The 15,612-nt window shown below is 37.8% G+C and overlaps 1 long non-coding RNA gene across 7 annotated transcripts in view; it reads left to right on the forward strand.

The window, feature by feature from the left end:
* The first annotated feature begins 1,377 nt into the window (after nucleotides 1–1,377).
* The window catches only part of LOC120100090 (uncharacterized), a 28,590-nt gene continuing 14,355 nt past the window's right edge, over nucleotides 1,378–15,612 (forward strand). For 4 of the 7 annotated variants that reach the window (XR_010058949.1, XR_010058951.1, XR_010058944.1 and 1 more), the window contains exons 1-2: nucleotides 7,166–8,831; nucleotides 12,281–12,517. This is a non-coding gene — a long non-coding RNA (uncharacterized LOC120100090). Of the gene's footprint in view, nucleotides 1,517–1,613; nucleotides 8,832–12,280; nucleotides 12,518–15,612 lie in introns of those variants that run through there. The other 3 variants (XR_010058948.1, XR_010058947.1, XR_010058945.1) reach the window with 3 other exon arrangements.

Consider the following 15,612-nt stretch of genomic DNA (forward strand, 5'->3'; position numbering starts at 1 on the left):
GATTTCTTAACAGAAAATATATTGATACCCTCAGCATTAGAACTGAGACATAAAGCTTTGCTAATTTTCAGTTCTTGTTCTTGAGGCTATTGTATTTGGGGAACATCATGTGATTAGTAATTGCACATCAACTTGGTCAGGCATGGGATGCCCAGGATTTGACTAAATAGTATGTCTTACAGTATCTGGAAGAGTGTTCTAAAGAGCTTAGCATCCACACTGGTGGACTAAAGGACATAACTCCTCCTGTGTGTGTGTGTGTGTGTGTGTGTGTGTGTGTGTGTGTGTGTGTGTGTATGTGTGTGTGTGTGTGTCTGTCTGTCTGTCTGTCTGTCTATGTGTGTATGTGTGTGTCTATGTGTGCATGTATGTGTGACATCTGGCCAGTTGCTGGCTGAATAGAAAGAGGAATATAGGTGAAGGTTGATTCCTAGCTTGATTTGGGGGATTGATTTGTCAGTGACATTTTGAATTCTCAGGCTGTCAGGCTGACTAGATCTCAACTGTGAGCTCTACAGTTTTGAGATTTCTTTCAAACATAACACTGACTTTACAAGTAGACACATATGGAGAGCCACATGTAAGTCAAGGGCTGGAATACAGACTGAGAAAACTGTTCCTGGGCAGTTTTGTAGCTTGAGTGTGAAATACACTATTGAAAAAAACAATGTGCATCATATGACTGTGTATACAGAACACACATGCAGAGAGAGATATATTCAATTGGTTCTATTTCTTTTATTTCTTTGAAGAACTCTGACTAATACATAGTACTTGAAATCTAAAATTCATAGTTTTCTTTATGGATCTGTAAGTCAGAGGCTTTGGAAGGCAAGTTACTTGCTGTAGGTCATTCTTCAAAGGAAGGTGAAGATAAACATGAAGGAAAGGTGAACATAGTGGAGGAAGTTAACACTGGGCTTGCATAGTTACATTGGCAGGACTCCTGTCTTTCAAAACACTCAATCTTTACTTCCTGATTTCTACACATGTCTAAATGTTTTCAAAAGGAGTTCTAAGAACTCCATCTGTGCCTGGTAGTAAACTAGACAAGGCTCACACCATTCACTGTAGCAAACAGAAGTCACTGAAACCTGGAGATTAGATTTAAAGAATGTGCACTGTCATCCACAGAGTCCTGTGAAGTTTCTATGAGGCTGGCTATTGGATGATTGCTATCCTCCAGCACCATCAGTCACTATCCTTGGTTCTTGTTTTGAGCCTGAACCTCATTGAGGACCTGCTAGAAAGGCAGTCTGAGTAGATCTCTAGTCATAGAAGATAGCAAGAAAGATGAGCACCATGAAGGTAACCTAGAACTCATGAAGGACTGAAGCCTTTGAGGATACACTGGATGTGCACATGTCTTACCGTCTCCAGCCTTAGTAGCACCAGTATCCTGCAGAGGAGCTCAAGGATCTGAAAATGTACATAACTTGAGACTTGAAGAACCATTGGTGGAGACCGAGGAGTTCCAAGTGCAGATGATGTCCTATGCAGCAGGATGAGCCAGCAGGTCAGGGGGAGTGTGGGATGCCACCAGCATGCCCAGAGACTTGCATTTTGTTTTTAGAGTGGGGACACAATGGTGATGCTTCTCTGCTGCTTTTCAGATGACAGGCAACATGACACTTGCTCAATCGAAAGCGAGTGCTTGTCACAAGGATTCTGGATGGTGTTTTCTTCTCCTCTGGAAGATACAAAGAAACTCTACCATTCAGCTCTTCCAAGGCTTCAGGCATCTGCATGGAAGGCACAGCAAGAGGAGAGACAGTGTCAGTGCATCCACTGCTCCACCACAGTCTGCTTTCTCATTAGGAAAACAAAAGGCCTCCCAGGAATTCTGAGACCTGCAAAGAAGGAGGTAGAAACAGCTTTCAAATGACTCAAAAGCGTTTTTAAAAAAATCTATTGAGTGAGTTCTCATGTGAAGTTCATAGAACACTCACTTCTTAGTTTGAAAATTGGTATTTGAGGGGTTGGGGATTTAGCTCAGTGGTAGAGCGCTTGCCTAGGAAGCGCAAGGCCCTGGGTTCGGTCCCCAGCTCCGAAAAAAAGAACCAAAAAAAAGAAAATTGGTATTTGAGGAGCAAATTAAACATCCAAACTTCGTAAAATCTTCCTAAAAATATATCTTAAGGAAACCAAATAGGTCCAAATGATGACTGTTTTCCTGTATAGAAGACTCTTAATTAAGAATATGGAAAGCAATACAGAATCAGAAAAGCCCACATTCTGTAATTCCTATTAAATTTAGCAATTTAGTTACTATGTTGAATTCTAATTAAAATGTTTAGCTGTTGGGACCTAAGAAAGTCACATAGGACCAAAAGTAACAGCGCAGAGATTGCTGTCTTGTTGCTGATGGGGAAAGAGGGGCTAAGGGTTCAGTGAAAGCTCAGACTGGACCAACAAGCTCATCAGGTAAAGGAACTTGCTACCAAGCTTGGTGACTTGAGTGTGATCTCTGGAATCAGGTCCAAAGGACAGAACTCCTCCAAAAGTTATCCACTGATGCCACACAGTGCACAGTGGAATTCATGTGCACAAGTGCACACACACACACACACACACACACACACACACACACACACACACACAGAGGAAAGAGAGGGGAGGCGTGAATAAACATAATATATTTTGCAAAGGCTCAAATGTCACAGTACCTAAGAATGAATCTTAGCATCCAGTCAGTGTTGCAGAACAGAAGGCAGAAGCAGGCCAAGTCTTCAGCAAGCTAGCATGTTTCTAAGAATGTGGGTCCTGAGGCAAAACAAGGTTTGGAACCAGGGTGTGTCCAAACAAATGGACCATAAAAGGATTTTTTGAGGACTTGATTGAGACATTTGCACTTGGACCAGAATTATTGTTAATGTTGGCATTCATTCTACACTCCACTGAGCCAAGCTCCCTGGGCAAGCCATCCCCAAATAGGACTTGGAAGTGCCATTTCCACATCTAGCTACTAGGATAAAGAGTCCCACCTCTAAATCCCCTGCCTGTGAGTTCAGAGCATTCCAGGGGTATCTGAAAAGATCTTCCCAGTACAGGCCCAATACCTCTGAGACATTCTCATGCTCTTCCTACCCCAGCTTTAATCTCCTTGATGGTGACCTGGGCCCTTGAAAACAAAAGTAAAAAGTTCTTAAGAAGCTGTGGCTTTTTGTTTAGCTTCTGGTTCTTAGTGGCTTTGATGAAAAGCTGAATTATAGGAAAAAAGATTTTGCACATTAATTTGGGATCATAGAATTCACATCCAACAAACTGGCGAGACTGGACTCAGAGCTGGAGAGGGGAGACCCAGATGGAACTTGAGAACTGTCCAAAGCTACATCCCATTTCCCTTTGCAACTGCAAGAGCGGGAGAGACCGATTTCTGAGTTGTGCTGATTTGTCCTATACTAGGCTTGGTAATGAGAAAGCACAGTGCCTCCGTTTGTAGCCTCAAACTCCAGGCTCTCCTATCTCAGTTCCCCATGCATCAGGAAGGCATGTATGCGCTGCCACAGCGCTAGCAGGAACAGGAAGCTTTCTGTGTTCTGTTATCTTCTTCATGGGCTGAGGCTGAGCCTGGAGTCTCCATGTCAGTAGCATCTTTCAAGGCTGTTCCTCTGCAGCTCTGCAAAATTTTTTTAAAATACAAACCAAGTTTATTTTGCCTTTTAAGTAGTGTTCATATAGCGCTACAGCTAGGTAAACAATATGAATTAGTATACGTCATCTCAAAAGCCAGAGTCTTATTATCATTGTTGTTGTTTTTTAATGGGTTGTGAAAAAGATGCAGCCTATTCTAACAGGATAAATATTTTTTAACCATTTCACTTTGAGTTAATGAAGGCTCATAAATGAGCAACACTCCTCATTGAGGAAAACAGAAAGCTACAGCTCACACACACCAGCAAAAAGAACTGTGTAAAAATAACTAACTGTTCCCTTATTAAACATTAACCACTGGGGAGATGCCTGGGGAGGTTCACTGTCAGAATATTTAAGCACTTGGGCACCCTCTAGAGGAACATCTTGAAAACCTTCAAAACTTCATTTGGAGAGGTTCACTGTCAGAATATTCAAGCACTTGGGCACCCTCTAGAGGAACAACTTGAAAACTTTCAAAACTTCATTTGGAAATAAGAAAAATCTGATTTTACCTAAGCTATGAAATTTTAAGCTCAGAAGTACCACTTGGACATTTTTATTTGGAAACCTCTCCAGAAGGTGTCTTGCTCTAAAGCACCCATGAAATGGGCGCAGCCACTGTCTTTGCTACTGTTCCAGTCTTTTCTGTACAGCAACACAGGGACAATCATCTCCAGTTTCTGAACTGCAGTAAACTGTAAGCACTGCTACAGTGTGGGACAGCTAGCTTTCCTCCAGTTCTTAGGGATAGCATTCTTAACATTTGAATGCCTGTAGCATCGCTCATCTTTGTCCCTTCTTCCTCCCTCCTTCCTGTCCTTCTATTTGTCTGTGCTAGACAAGGTTCTGCCATTAGACTGTCACCCCACATCTGAGTTTCTTTTCATAGGATTAAGTCACCAAATCATATAAGGTGACATCCCCTGAGATGACAGCTTGTTTCCATGTGTTCCTTATGGCTGTTCTTTTGAGAAAGGCTCTCAATGCACAGCCCAGACTTAACACAACCTAGAGATCCACCTGCTTCTGACTCCCAGACCACATCACTTTCATCTGAAATGAGATTAAAAGCTCAAGTTTCAACTTTTGTCCCCAGTCCTGGGAGCTTTCTCTCTTGAAGATGCTCTGATAATTTAGTGGGCCAGCGTTGATTGGAATCAGTTTGACTTTGGGTTGGTAAAAATTTTCACTGAGTTCATGGACTTCATTTCTTTTCTTTGAGTCTCTGGGAACCTGGTTCTTATTTTGGTCTTCAGGGCCCAAGAGTCCAGAGATTAGAAATATACCAAAGGTGAAGATTCTAGTAAGAAACCTTGTCCCATAAACTCAGGCCTTAAAGAGAACAAACGCTAAGGATGACTTAGAAGTAAAGGCAATGTATTTTTACACTCTGTTCATGGGGAGAATAAAAATCAGTAAGATAGACGGAAAGAGGACACTAAAGAAAACAAAGACCTGCCCATGAGACCTTACAGGTATCTGTTGGTTGGGGTTTTCTGTGAGCTTGTAGCCCCAATATCATCTCACCTGGATGTTCTACTAACATCATGCCTGGTTGAGTTTACAGTTGTTTAAGATCAGACATAGTACCAGTGTCATAGTCAATGTTCTATTGCTATGAAGAGACACCGTGACCATGACAACTCTTACAGAGGAAAATTTTTAATTGGGACTGGCTTAACATTTTCAGGGGTCTAGTCTATTATTGTCACGGGGTAGGGGGTTGGGAACACAGGAAGCCATGGTACTAGAGAGATAGCTGAGATTTCTACATTCCAATCAGCAGGCAGCAGGAAGGGAGCAAAGGCATTGGGCCTAGCTTGACCATTGTTAGATTCTCTTTTTGATCACCAAGAAACAAATAGATTTAGGTCTGTGGAGATTTCCAGGCAAATGTGGTGATTAGGCCCTGTAATTGTAACAACTTGGAGACAGAAAATAAGTCATGGTGAAGACCAACTTCAGCCCAGAGTGAGACCCTGTCTCAAAAAAAAAAAACCCACAAAGAAAAACAAACAAAGAAGAGCCTGAAGAAATGTACCACACCTTGATTACATAACCTTCTGGATACCCTGAGAGATTACTGGGGTCAGGCTAGTTGGACAATAAATCTTAACAGTGAACAGCACTGATCAATCAATAGGTCTTGACAGTATATAAAGAGAAAGGGGGTGGAGCATAAGTATTCATTGCTGTCTGCATTCTTAGAGAGGATAATATGTAGACAGCTGCTCAACCTGCCATGGTGGACGATGGCCTCCAATTGTTGGCCAACATACACCACTTCATTAAGTTGATTCACAGGCATGTGATTTAGTAATGGGGAAGGAACTCATGTGGTAGGACATCTACAAATCCGTGTGAACAGGCAGGCATGTTAAAAATAGGGAAAGGGTCCAGAGGAAGCTTCATAAACAAGAAAATCTCCAAATTGCAGTCTTTAAGTATACTGTATGTACAACACCAACATTAACATGTAAAACATATCCAGATTTCAAGGAGAGACATTCTAGTCATGGTGGCACATGTGTGTAATCCCGACACTGGGAAGATGAAGCAGGAGGATCTCTGTGAGTTTAGGTCAGCCAGGACTACATAAGCTGGGAAGTGGAGTGGAGATCTATGATTGCAAGGAGTGTTGTAGTCTAGAAGCCAGGAGAGGCAATTTGAACAGACGGTAGGTTTACTTCATTACTATAGCAACTAGGACTCTGCTTCATTGATTCTAGTCTTAGGGAAGAAGAAAAATAAGATCCTGCATATAGGTTCCACTTTTGAGCCAAGATTCTGGAGCCATGGCAGTTTGGGAATCTTTTAGGGAAGTATGATCTCAATCAATGATTCTCAGCCTCCCTAATCCTGTAACACTAATATATTTTCTCATGGCTTTGTGACTCTTAACCATTACTTCATTTTGCTTCTCTTCATAATTCAAATTTTGCTCCTGATTTGATTATAAAGAAAAATGGATGGAATATCTGATATGGAAAATATATGTGACCCCGTATTGATTATGACCCACAACTTGAGAAACACTGGTCTAAACTGCTAATTTTAAACAAAAATGTTTTTCAAGTACTTTCTACAATGTACATTGACCATTACTATTTTTGTTTTATTTTTAATAAAAAAAGGATTTTATTATTAAAATCGATGGAAGCTTATTAACCTTGGATTTTTATGAAAATTGGCTTAGCATCCCAGATGGAACTCTGGCTGGAAAAATTAATGGCATTCAAAGGTAATGATACAGTAAACACTTGGGGAACTGCACCAATATAGAAGCAATGCTTTTGTAAGGTACATAGGCTTATGTTTACAGGATTATAAACTGGAATGATGTTCTATGCCAAGAGGTTTCCTTAGGTCAGACATGTTTTGTCACTTTTTTGACATTCCCATTTCTCAAGCTAGCATGTTGAACCATGTCTGTAATCTTACCTGGGAGCCTTCTCCTTTATAAATGTCATGATTTAGAAGACAGTCTATGCAACACCGCATGTTCAGGTCAGTTTAGAGTATTGGTTTAGTTCCTGTGTGAGACAAATTAAAAGAAGTAAGTATGTATAATACCTGTGGGTTACTTGCATCCTAGAATTGTTACCATGGTATTGTGAATAGTTCACATGGTCAATATGTGTCATTGATTAGAACAGGAATCTCTTACTGAATTCTTCTTTCTCAACTGTAACTACCTAGAGACGTCTAGATCAGGTATACCTTTGACTTTTTTGAATCATTTTTCTGTGTGATACATAGAATGATTTCATACTTAACCAGAGCTTTGAACTCCCATTGCAACCCAGGAGCCCTCCATTTCTGTCTTGCTGTAGCAAAGCTTTTATAATTGCATTTTGTAGGGTCACAAGTGTGCTTTCGGCTCCTTATGTTCTAGAGTGTCACAAGAGTGTTACATGGATTCATACTACATTAGATATTAAATGTGTCTCCATTCCATTGTGGTTGGAAAGATGGTTTGCTGTTTAATAACACTGGATGTTTTCATACACAGAACACACATGGTTTTCAAAAATCTTCATTCATTCTAATACCAGGGCATTGAGTAGATTCATGAGTGTGATTTTGTTCCTTATGTTCTAGATTGTTATAAGGGTGTGTCATCGATTCATAATACATTAGATATTAAATGTGTCCCCATGGTGGCAAGAAAAATGGTTTGCTGTTTGATAACACTGGATGTTTTCACACACAGAACATACATGGTTTGCAACAATATTCATTCATTCTGTTACCAAGGATCCTGACATGTTCTTCTGGCTTCTGTAGGTAGCAGTCATACATCTAGGACACTGAAATTTATAAATAATTTGAAAAATGTTTTTTCCGTGATTCTGTACAGAAAAGTGATTTGCAGAAAATATTTTATGTAATACTCTAGCTATATATTCTTACTTCTTTTGAATTCTGATTATACTGTGAGTTGGACTACAAAACATTTACCCTATTTGTTCTTTGTAGTTAGATTTCTAACTTACATTGTTTTCAAGATGGTCTAACCTAAAATTCTCCTTTTTCTTTGTTTAGCCTTTTGCAACAGATCCCAGAACCAAACTTTATACTATTAAAACATCTCATATGTGCATTAGTAATAATAAAAGATTCTTCCATGAATAATTTAGACAGTTACAAGTTATCTCTGCGCATAGCTCCACATGTACTGTGGGGTCAGACTTCGAGAGATTCATTATTTGGGAGTGACGTCTTTTTTTTTTCAGGGGAAGGAAAGGGTTTATTTATCTTATACTTCCATTTCATATTTCATCACTGAGGGAAGCCCAAGGCAAGAAACTTGAGGTAAAAACTGAAGAAGAGGCCACGGAGGAAAAATGTCTGCTGGCATCTTCTGATTCTGGTCAGCTAGCTTCCTTATAAAAGTCAGGACCCCTGCCCAGGCATACCTCTGTCCACAATGGGTTAACCCTTCCTCTAGCAATTAGCACATAAGAACACGATCTCCTGACATACCAATGGACCAAACTGACTGCAGTCATTCCTCAACTGAAGCTCCCTCTTCTTCCAGATGTGTCAAGTTGATAACCAAGCGTAGCTATCACAATTGCCCAGCTTTCAACTCCACTCATTCTCTGGAGCTCCACGAAGAAAACCTAGGGTTTATTATTTTCTTCCCTCAGATCATATTTCTTCTAACTCTTGGGAGTGACGTCTTAAGAAAGGTAAGAGGATCTGAAATTTGCCTTTGGGAACAAAAGTCTAATTATTATTCAGTAATTGGGAATACTTTACAAAGATGATTTCTCTAACAGGAAACCCTAGGATTGCATTCTTATGGAGTGGAGTAGAATATGTATTGATCTATTTCAGGAAGATTTGGGAAGGGAGATTTTTAATGTAGTTTATTTAAAGTAAGTTAATCATTTCTTTCTACTGTTCTTTCCTTCTTTCTTCTTAGATATTGATTTAGATATTGATGTTTTAGCCAACAATAATCTGTACATATAATGGTAATCCAAGAAGGCTAGAGTGAAATTTTAAAAGATCTGGATTACCTAGGTTTTGTTTGTTTTTTCCATTGTAGCCCTATTTTTGGAGTATAGAATAGTTGTGTTTCACAGTGGTGAGACCATGATATTACTAAATATTCACATCATGTGAATTGCTGGTCATAGTAAAGCACATTGCATATATATATGTGTGTGTGTGTGTGTGTGTGTGTGTGTGTGTGTGTATACATATGTGTGTGTGAGTGTGTGTATGAGTGTGTGTTTGCATGAGTACATATACGTGTAAGTGTACTTGTACATGTGCATGTATTTGTATATGTATATGTATATACATATGTAATGATGCATAATTGGTGTATATTATTTTGTATGCTTTCCATTATTTTAGCACTAATCTATTTCAGGTACAGTTTTATGATCCTCAGGTATACTGTAGCTGTTAATTTTATAATAAACACATATACATCAATATTCTTCACTCATTTGTTTACTTTATATCCTGATTGCAGTCCCTTCCTCCAAGTCCCATCTTTACAACCTGTTTTTCCCTCCATTCTTCTTTACCTCAGTAGTGTAGACCTTCCATTGACACCAGCCCACTCTCATACATCAGTTCACAACAGGAATAAGTGAATCACCTTCCACTAAAGCCATACAAAGCAGCCCAGATAAAAGAAAGCAATCCAGTTGTAGACTACAGAGTCAGAGCCATCTGCATACTGGCTAGGGGACATATGTGTGTGTGTGTGTGAGTGTGTGTATGAGTGTGAGTTTGCATGTGTACATACAACTGGTAGGGGACATAACTGAAGATCAAGCTGCATATCTACTACATACATATAGGGGCCCTAGATCCTGCTGCTGGAGCATATGATGGGGGAGATCCTGCAGATTCAAAGCTGAAGGATCACAATGATTAAAGGCTACAGCAAGATACCAGGATATAGAGGGAGAGGCATCTCCAGGACGTTCCAGTATTGAGAGTATAGTAAAATACAGAGAGCTTAAACCAGACTTACTTCACTATACATTTGCAAGAAAATCTGTTTGGACAAGAGGGTATAATGTGTGACCACTTATGGCACAACACATCTCACACACTGTATTTTTAATTTTTTTTTATTTTAGTTTAATTTTTTTAAATTAAATTTAAATTTTTATTTAATTTTAATTTTTGAAATTTAGTGAGGGGGGATTGTTTCCAAGGGATATAAGGAAGGATTGAAAAATGAAATGAGAGTTACTTGGTAGCATGATTAGAAATTTCAGAGAATTAATAAAGGACATATATTTTGAAAAGGATAAAAGATAAAGAAAATGTAAATATGACAGAAAGCAAGGTACATGTTAACTAGTAGCTCCCAGGTATTAGGTCCACAGGAAAGAAGATATCATGATGTTACTCACAATGGAGGATGATAGCCCAAGGGATAGCTTGAATAAGATTCTTGCTCAGGACTGTACTTGGCTTAAACTAGAAACATAGCTTTTTTAGTTAATTTCTAATTACCAAGGTACTGGAAACCTAAAATCCAAGACTATATCAAACTGCATGTTTAGTCCAAATGAAACAATAAAATGTATTTTTCACTCTTAATAACTATTAAAGATTCTTCCTTTATGGACAGTTCTTTTCAAATATTCTTTTGTATGGTCAAGTATGAAAGCAAAGAAGCAAAACTATCCTGTACAATCTGCATATAAAATAAAACTATCATGTGCAGGGCTGCTCAAAAATAAACTGAGGTGCATGCTGAGAAGAAACATATGTGATGAATAGAGTTTGCCTAACCTAAGTCATCATCTCAGAAGAAAAGTAACTTACCAGTGTTGTTCAATTTAGGAAGTGTCATAATTTTCAACAATTGCTGTGACAAAACACTGATGAAAAGCAACTAATGGAAGACAGGTTACACTCCACAATATACTTGCAGTTACCAGTTAAATACTGAGAAATGTCAGAGCCAAAAATAAAACAGGGAGGCAAGAACTGAAGCAGAAGCCTAGTAGGAGCACTGCCTCCTGCCTTGTATCTCATATCTTTCTTTTTCTGACTAATAACTCAAGGGTGGCACCATCCTGGAGATCTGGGCCCTACAAATTCCAAGGTCAATCAGGACAATATCCCTTAGGCTTCACTATACAATAGGTCCATCTGATGGAAGCATTTTCTCAATTAAGACTCCCTCTTCTTACCAACTTCTCTCAGTCACATTTCTATTGCCTTAATAAAACATCAGGATTTGAAAGACCAACCAAAGAGTGCACATGGGGGAACCATGCCTCCAGCTGGATATGTAGCAGAGGATTGTCTTATTTGGCATCACTAGGAGGGGAGCTGCTTAGTCCTGAGGGGCTTGATGGCCTAGAGTAAGGGAATGCTAGGTTGTTGAGGCAGGAGTGTGTGGTCAAGTGAGAGAAAACTGCAATAGAGGCAGGGGAGGAGATATAGGATTTGTGGAAGGGAACTGTGAAGGGGGATAAGGTTTGAAATGTAAATGATTGAAATAAATAATAAAAAATAAAACTACATGACCAGGGAAACTTATTGAAGTAGGTGGTTATTTGGGACCTACAAATGCTGAGCGAGTATAGCACCTCAGTGTCATGACAGAGGAGCACAACTACAGAAAAGAAGAAAAAACAAACAGGAAGCTGAGACCTGATGGTTCTTATCTTGGGAAGCAAAAATGTAGCAGAGAAAGTACATTGAAAATGGGCACCTACCTTTTGTAACTACAAATTCTAAGCAGTGGCACTCTTCACCAGGCAGACCAAGGCACCAGAAAATTGTCAATGAGAGGGTATTGCGATGCCTGGAACTAGAGAGGCATCCCATTCAAAACATCACAATAAACAGCTACCCCCACCCACACACAAAAGAGTAACACACAGCAGTCATTAATTTGGTACACTCACAGTTTTTTGCAGCATATCAGTTCTGAAATGTTGCTTTGGTTAAGTAGTTCTTCTGTTCTTTGCAATATGCATGAAATTTTAACAAGTTGTATAAAAATGCAAAAGACTTAGAGTCTCCATTTCGAGACTTCATTGCATGGGTTCCTATCTGTAATCTTCCTCCTAGTATTTCTTTTCATTTTTAAATTTATTTTGTAAACTATGTGAAATGACAATCTTGTTTTTGCCTTGTGGTGTTACAGATGTCTCTTATACAAATTATGATTGACAACTATGATCAAATATTTGGAAATGATGATATATTTAGTAAACACACTGACAAAAGGTCTGAAGACTTAAAGACATAAAAAGAATCAATAAATTATTCTAGAAATTCTCCTATTATGACAAAGCCATAGCTGGCCACAACTGGAAAACCAATGATATTGATGAAAAATTTAATATTTCATATGCTGCACTGCAGGAAGAAGGTCCTACAGGTAAGACAAGATATATTTATTCATCAAATGAATGGAATCATTTGATCAAATTATTTCATGATGTCATAAATTTGTGTATATCAGAGAATCTTTGGGACCCAAAATGATTATTTGAGAGAGTATGGGAAAAGTTTTTAAACATTATATATATATATATATATATATATATATATATATATATATATATGTATATATATATATATATGTGTGTGTGTGTGTGTGTGTGTGTGTGTGTGTGTGTGTGTATACACACATATATATATGTACTCATATACTGAAATACATCTGGATACATCATTCAGGTATGTATGACACATTCTTTATTTAGAGTATCCACCAATATTGTCTGCTATATTTTACCCCCTTTCTTCCCATGGTCCTTAAGTTAGAGAATTTCTTGCATATGAAATTATTATTTTTGATAAGATCATTTAGAAACATTGATTTGATTTAAAAATTGATTAAACATTCTGCAAGATTAAGCCCTGTATCACTGTCAACATGCTTTGGTTTCCTAGCACAAAAATACTAATGTTTGTTTAATTTCCTATGAGAAACAATATTTGTCAAAATCTTATCATTGGTAAAAATAGTTGCACAGGATCCACTACAAAACCTATGAGAGGTATGATAAAGAGGTTAAACTCACCTGATTATCAGGTGGTAGCACACAAATTCAAATACATTTTTTTAACTGAAGTAATTCTTTCTAAAGAGTTAAGAAAATACACCCAAATATTACCCTTATCTTAAGTGATGTGAATCTATCATCTGAGAATATTTCTCTAATGATGACACTTTATGTTTCATTTAGTAGGACAACACACAACAACTACCACATATAAGTGGTAGTGGATGATTTAAGAAGGTCTAAGGTCAATGTATTTTAATGCTCCCTTCTACCTCCCATTTAATCATATTAGAAGAATTATTCCAAGATCCTATGTTAGTTTTATATTTCACTGTATTAGTTACAAATAGTTTCCACTCACTGTACTTATTTTATGCTGCATATTTCATATTGTTTGCTATTATAACAAATGTTATTGAATTGGGTTATTGCTTACACTCCAATGTGCCTTGTTCATGGTCCTACACAGTCTTTGGAAAAATTTTCAGTCTCTGCCTCTACAGCCCAGTTATAATACTAATTTTTCCACCTCAGTTACCAATGTGTGGCCAGAAGCTAATGACACTGAATAATCCCTCAGAATTCTGCATAGAATCCCGTGCCATAGAAAGTTATTAATAAAATTCCATTAACAATCAAAATTAATCATCACACATGATGAACTTAGAGGTGGATCATGGTTTTAGAATATACAAAATGACCTGAAAAGATAATCCAGTGTCTAAAGCAATTGAGATTTAGACTTTGTGACATGATTTTGGGTCATCAAAACATACATTAAAAAACAAACAAAAGTAGGTATTGTAGCACAATCATCTCTAAACGAGAAGTTTCTACCTGAATAAAGATGGCAGTCAGATACAGTAACAGAAGCTTATTGGACATATATTTCTGACATATTGTTCAGTAATGATCAAAAGGTACTCTCCCCCCCCCAAAAAAAGAGACAGAGAGAAAGACCAATACTGGAGGCTCCTCATATGTTAATAAGCTCAAAGCTCTAATTAATCTCTAAATATATATCACCAATGATGTGATCTGCATGAGTTTTACACACACACACACACACACACACACATGCATGCATTATGTACACTGAGAAATGCACAGAAGCATACAGCATATTTGTTGTATCTCTCTTCATCACCTGAGGCCTCAACATGAAATATTGTTTATTCATGGTTTGTCTATCTTAAAAGTGTCTGTAATCCAAATTTGAGAAATGGAAATCTTAGAGAAAACCTCCAATAAAGAAATTGATTATTTCCATATTTGCTGTTCTTGGTCTTTCTTGAACTCCCATTACTATAAGTTTACAATGTTTTCATTTATTACTAGTATTATTTTAAATTTTTATCAAAAATTGTATTATAGCACAGTAGCCTGACTTTTCTCCCTTAAGTCCATCACAGTCACTGTACTTTCATACTCATTTCAATATTGTTTTGTACATGTTTATATATATATGTTTGTAGGTATATATTTATCTTTACAAATATGAATATTACTTGAGTTCATTTTGTTCTGTTTGTGAATATGGTTTCCATGATATACAGTGTGTATTAGACAATCCATATGCAGGTCATTTCTGGAAAAATTAATATTCTGTCAGTCATAATTAGCTGCCTAATTTGACAGCTGCCTAACTTTTGACAAGCGAAATTTTGACCACTGCCTTAACACTGCATTGACGTTGCTATTATTGTGATTTTGCACCTATTTTTATGAGAGGCAATTTCAAAACAGACTTTCAAGTATGCTGGGTCTTACAGTGTTTTTAAGCCCTCTTCTACAATGGTCCCTGAGCTACAGTGCATTTAGCTCTAATGTACATGTATTCACTGGTGCTGGATTTTTCGTAATGCAATTATCTCTTCATTGTGTCCAAGTTTTTGTTTTCTGTAATGGTCTCCATTTTCTATACAAAGAGGCTTCTTTGGTGTAGGATGATGACCCCAATTGTTGGTACATATAAGACTAATATTTAAATGCTGTAAGGAATGTCACTAATTTATTAAATTAATGTCATCAATTTTAAAGTTTATGACCAAACTAGCTACATAAATCGGACTAGATTTCTAGCTCCAGCCATGATTTCAATCCTGGTGAGAGAAATTCTACAAATTGTTAAAGTACTTCCTGTGGCTTTCCCCCAAAATATGGATGTGTCAGGTAGCGCTTGGATTTCTCTCAAGGTTGGTGGCTTGATTGCCAGTTGCCAAATAAATCTTACAAGGAATCTCAGCAATCTACCTGGATATGTCTTAGAAGCCTCTAGGTTTAAGTCAAAGTTCTAAGGTAGATAAAACAGTAGGCAAGTTGACACGTTAGGGAAGCAATTGATAGTTGTACCCACCTGTAACACCTATAAAGTACGATGATAGCCAGTATGGCAAGATAGCAGAATAGGTTCAATAAGTGACACTAACAGCTCAGTTCAAAACAACTGTTCTTTGATTAGACT

The sequence above is a fragment of the Rattus norvegicus genome, chromosome 1, assembly GCF_036323735.1.
Source record: "Rattus norvegicus strain BN/NHsdMcwi chromosome 1, GRCr8, whole genome shotgun sequence".
Lineage (NCBI taxonomy): Eukaryota > Metazoa > Chordata > Mammalia > Rodentia > Muridae > Rattus > Rattus norvegicus.